A 6,136-nucleotide genomic window follows, 5' to 3' on the forward strand; every position below is an offset into this window, starting at 1 on the left:
CTCTGTTTAAAAGTGTGTCATTTCTGCTGCCAAGTTCTGGTTGGTCCAGATAGAGCCAGATGATGTCACCTGGCACAGTGATTGCATCACCTCATCGTTGTGTGGTGCTGTTTCCGGAGCTGGGTTTTGAGTTATCAGGCATCTCTCTAATTCACAAAAATATCTTTGACTCGTCAGCATTTCAGGAAAGTAACGATTAATAATGTTATTTTGCAGTTTGTTAATTTTGACACAGCCAAGTTATCACCTTCGGTACATTTCACCACTAAGGTTTTGCCGTCAAGTGCGACGTGACTCCGCCTCCTCTGCTGTCCTGTCGGGACTAGTGGACCAGGACAAGATGGCCGTCTTGCTTGGTCGGTGAATACCGAGCTCCTCACTTTCTCACCAAAGTTTTGTGCTGAAACGGTACTGTGCATTTCTTTTTGACACTGTATGTATCTCAATTGACAGTGTATTCAAGTTGTGCTGTACTATCAAGCAGTGATTTGGGCTGTTATATTTAGCTGCTGGGTCATTAAAATGCAATGCAAAGACTTTTCTATTAATCATCAAACAAACATGGTGTACTATAAACAAACATCTTAGCTGTTTCATAATCTAAATCCTTCAGCTTTTCACTGTTCTCTCTTCAATCCCTCCCCTCTCTCTTCCTCTCTCACACCGTCTATCTCTCTTGCTGTCTCTTTCTCTTTCTCTCTTTCTAGCTGTCTGCCTTTTTGGTCTATCTCTGTCTTGTTCTATTTCACGCTTGTTTTTGTCTGTAATGCTCCCTCTATCTTTTCTCTATTGCTTTGTTTGCTGCCTGTCTGTCTCCCTGTCTCTCTGTCTCTCTCTCTCTCTCTCGCTTTCTGTCTCTCTTTCTCTTTCCCTCAACAAGGCTCAGCAAAAGTAGAAAAAAACAAGAAACTCTGCCCCAAACCGTATTCCCATAGCGTTCAAAACCTTGTCACACTCAAATATGCTTAGCGCACCCAACCAAAGAACTTATTTAGCCATTTTTTTAAAGGGCAAGGAACTTATTTCCGTCTCCCCATCTTTAAAAAGACTGGCTTGTGCAATAATAGCAGTTCCTTTTTTATGCCCCAGTCCCCTTCCCGATGGGGCATGAACCCCTAAACAGCCGACTGTTGTGAAATCAGCTTTTGTTCTCGGTCTGGCTCCGGGCCCTGTTGAAGTCAAAGGCAGTGTGGAGCCACGTAGTGCCTGCTAATAATGTTAAACTGATAAGACTCCAGCAGCAGCCAAACTACATTAACCCATCTCTCACGGTTCATTATTTGGTCTTTAAATCAAAGCACATAAATACATACAGGGGTTTATCCTCGTGTCGCTAGGGGATTATTGGCCTAGCGGACACGGAGACATGGCGGCGCTTGTTCTTCTTTAAAGATGGTCAAATGTGTTTTCCCCCGGTGCTCGCATCTCGTGGTGGCGCTACAGTTATCTACTCTGGTCATCGGTTTTCCTTTTCCTCTTTTTAAGGAGGCCTAGGCTGTTTCATATGAGCGTCTTCCATAGATGTCACAGTTTGAGTCCAGAGTCTTTTTTTCTCCCTCAGTTTGTTCCTCAATTGTCAAAGTCGACCTCATGACGTCCGACGGTGACCCCCAGAGAACGGTTAATGTGAGTATCGATCCACTAGCCACGTGCGTTTGCCCCCGCTGAATGAAGCGGTGTGTGTCCAAGCATGAGCCGAGTGAATAAAGGAAGGTTGGCAGATGAATGAGTGACAGCGAGACGGAGAGAGACAGAGGGGGAGAGACACAGAGGGAGACGAAAACGTTTATAAAGCTCATGATGCGTTTGCTTATCACTGCCTGATAATGTCATATCGGTGGCTAATTGCCCGCGCCAATCGCCTCATTAACCCCAACGCACCGAGACCCCCCTCAGTGCGTTGGTGGGGGTGGGTGGGGGCCAAGATCCACGTTGCCGTCATCTCCGCCTGCCTCCTCCTCCTTTTACGACTCTTTCTCTCCCTCCCTCTCGCCTCCAGCGGCTCCCTCGCTGTCCCACAATGCAATCTGGTAAATGCGGTGTGTTTTATTTAAGAGCTTAAGTGGCAGGCTGGGCCGTATGGTGACTTGTGAGGGCGGTGGACATGCGTCTGGCTGCGAGCCGCGACCTTCCCCCCCCGCGTCCCTCTCCCTGTGACGCAATTCTCTCTCTCTTTCGTATAGCGTTTCCCTCTTCCTCCCACGCCCAGGGTCATAAGCACCACCACCACCACCATCATCGTCTTCGTCATTCCCTCACCTCCTCCAATCACCCTCTGCCCTCCCCTCGGCTCCGCCCCCTTGGCCCATCTTGTTCTCCTCTCCTGACCTGTTTGCGATCACTTCTGCTCTTTCTCCTCTCTACATTCCTCATCCCTCTCCCTCTCGACATTTCAGGAAGTCACCGTCACCCCCCAACATGCACACACATACAAACACTCTCTCACACACACACACACACACACACACACACACACACACACACACACACACACACACACACACACACACACATACAAACACACTCTGACACACACACACACACACACACACACACACACACACACACACACACACACACACACACACATACAAACACTCACACACGCACACAAACACACATACAAACAGTCTCACACACACATAAATATACAACCCCCCCCCACACGCGCACACACACACACACACACACACACACACACACACACACACACACACACACACACACACACACACACACACACACACACACACACACACACACACACACACACACACACACCATCTGAAGCCTTTGGCTCCTATCTCTATATCCCCCTCACCCTTCCTCTCTCTCCCCTCTCTCCCTTTTCTCCCTTTCTATTCCCTCTCTCCCGTTCTCTCTCTCTCTTTCTCTCTCTGTCTGTCCCTTTCTCTCTCCTTCTCTCTCCCCCTTGTTTTCCCTTTCCCTATGTCCCAACCCTCCCTTTATCTCTCCCCCTCGCTCTCCCTCTCCTCTCGTATCCCCATTTGCTCCCCGTCCTCTCAGCGTTTCAGCCTCACCCCATGCCAGGGTGTTCCTGCCTCTGGGCAACACTTCTCCTCCACACACACCCTCCGCCCTCGCCAACACGCTTTATTTATGGGAGTATGCTGATCGAGCTCAACCAGGTTAACAGTTACTGATTATTCTCACGATTTGTATGTGTGTGTGTGTGTGTGTGTAGGTGTGTGTGCGTCTGTGTGTGTGTGTGTGTGTGTGTGTGTGTGTGTGTGTAGGTGTATGGGTGTGATTGCATACGTGTGCATGTTTCATGATGAGTTCGGTGGTGTGTGCTGGTGTTGTTTCGGAGGATGTATGTGTGCTTGAGTGTGCGCATGGAGGAAAGTGTGTGTGTTGTATGTGTTTACACATACATGTGCAATTTGTCAGAGAGCAAGAAAGAGCGGAGTAGAGGAGAAATGGTATCTGTAGGAAAGGCACATTTCCTGCGATTTATCACAGAGCTGTCTCGTAAAACACCCCTGAAGCAGCCATTCATCAACACCCTTCTAGCCCTAGCCCAACGCGACCCCAGCTAGACTCATGCTAATGTAGCAGCAGCTAGCGTACCAGCAGCTCTAACTTCATGCTAACATAACACAATGATCCGGAGAGGCAGAAACACAGGGGATCACAAAGCAACCACAAAGCACACCACCTTGGTGCTGAGCGAGAGAGAGAGAGAGAGAGAGAGAGAGAGAGAGAGAGAGAGAGAGAGAGAGAGAGAGAGAGAGAGAGAGAGAGAGAGAGTTGTGTTGTGTTTTCTGCTAGGCTAGTGTGGTAGCTGATTAAGTCACTTGTAAGCTAATTTTGCCAGTTGGATGGAGCCTTGATGGAGCGGATAACGGCTGAGTGACGCTTTTACCCCTGGCTCTAACCCTGAGAATGGTATCTAATCCTGGCCCCAGGGAGAGTGTAACCCTGGCCCCAGGGAGAGTGTAACCCTGGCCCCAGGGAGAGTGTAACTCTGACCCCAGGGAGAGTGTAACTCTGGCCCCAGGGTGAGTCTAACCCTGACCCAGTGAACCCAATGGACCAGAGAAAATAACTTTATAATCTGGTGACTGGATAAGACATTGGGCGGATGGGGGGAGGAGGAAGGACCAGTGCTTAATTTGTAAAGTGGGATGTCCCGGAACGCAGAGGGGGAGTGGATCCGGCGACTTAGTACGGGGGTTAGAGGTAATGGGACAAAAGAAAAATACAGTAACTACTAGGGTTTTGCCGATGGGCGATGTCATCGTCGTGATGGCTGACTGACATCACGACGGAGGGGCCACCATCATGATGCCCCCCACCCCCCGCTGTCAGACACACACTAATCCTAGTCTCTTATATAGTTAACCTAAATACTTGCTCTGTAAATTAAATTGAGAATATAACTGATGCATATGCATACTATTTTAAATACGGCAGCCTTTGCCTTTGTCTTCCGCGATCTGATCGCATTTCTCCAGGCGGATGACACAGTGAGTGCCATGTCGCCAAACTATGACAGCTGGAGAAAATGTACAGCGAAGCAGCAGCCTCCCTCCGTGAGATCCTGTCCTTATCGGAGAAAGTTGCCATCACCACCGATGCTTGGAAAGCGTTGATCGTCGTGCGTGACCGTCACTTTTTTACTGACTGGGTTGTGCAGAGTGTGATCCTGCAGACCCGCTCAATACCAGAGAGGCACACTATGGGAAACATTTTCGTTTAAATATATTTATTTAAAAACGAAAATATCTGTTTTAGTGTGTGTAGGTTTAATTAAGTGGTTTTATATTTTGAACAAATTCCAAGAAGAGGCGCCCAGGATCAATATCCTAATTAAAAAGAGTTAGTCGGCCCACGCTGACACATTTTGCCGATTGTAAATTGACATGAGATATTGTAAAACGTTCACAGTCCTGCTCTGTGATAATTAATTTAGCATCATTTCCTTGACCTCCATTGAGTGGTCAAGGACCACTCCATTGAGTGGTTGAGTGCGTCAACAGATCTTCGACACTTTCAAATGACGTTAAATCATAATAATAAACATGAAATTCTTGTGATTTGTTCTGTAAATGTATCTACGCATTTTATTACTTTATTTTAAACATGTTTTTGTTTTTATTTTTTTTCATGAGAGGTACCAGATCTGCCCAAATAAGTACCGGAACAGGGAGGCCAAAATTAAGAGGTGCCGGATCTTGTTCCGGCAGGATCCGGCTCAAATTAACCAATGAGAAGGCCTGATGTAGAGGGAGAGGGAGGGAGTTGGAGGAGGAGAATGAGGGGTGAGGAAGAGTGAGGGGAGGAGGTGAGGGATAAGGATGAGGGGGCAGTTGGGTGAGAGTGGATGAGGATGTGGAGAAAGGAAGGGGGACAGGTAGCCCAGGATTCCCCCCAGAGGAATCTCTCTCCTCTCCTCTCCTCTGCCAAGACGTACCACATACAATAAGTGCGTAAAAGGAGTTGGAGGGAGGCTATGCAGAGTCTAGGTGAACTCTGAATAAGTGAGTCTTGAGTCTTTTGCGGAAGCTGGTGAGCAACTCTGCGGTCCGGACGCCGGCAGGAAGCTCGTTCCACCACTAGGGAGAAACGGAATTGTGACTTAGATGATCGACCTTTGCTTGATCTTAATGATGGCGGTACCTGGCGCCCAGCTGAGGTAGTTGAGCGGAGCGCTCGAGCTGGGGTGTGTGGTCTGACTGACCGAGGTAGGCAGGTGCAGTTCCATTGGCCGCCTTGTAGGCCAGTACCATCATCTTGAATCTGATGCGAGCTACCACAGGGAGGCAATGGAGGTCAAGGAAAGGGGGGTCACGTGGGAGAATTTAGGTAGGTTGAACATAAGGTGTAGGTGTAGAGACGTTTCCCTTCCTCTCTGAATAGAAAGGTGTTAAGGTCATTTGCAGAGTGTATTGCAGATGAACGTGGTCTCTCCCGCCATGGCTGCCTTCAGCCATGGCCGTCATTTACATCATGTCCATCCATTCATTCGGATCCTGCAGACCCGCTCAATACCAGAGAGGCACACTATGGGAAACATTTTCGTTTAAATATATTTATTTAAAAACGAAAATATCTGTTTTAGTGTGTGTAGGTTTAATTAAGTGGTTTTATATTTTGAACAAATTCCAAGAAG

Source organism: Gadus chalcogrammus, chromosome 3, assembly GCF_026213295.1.
Source record: "Gadus chalcogrammus isolate NIFS_2021 chromosome 3, NIFS_Gcha_1.0, whole genome shotgun sequence".
Lineage (NCBI taxonomy): Eukaryota > Metazoa > Chordata > Actinopteri > Gadiformes > Gadidae > Gadus > Gadus chalcogrammus.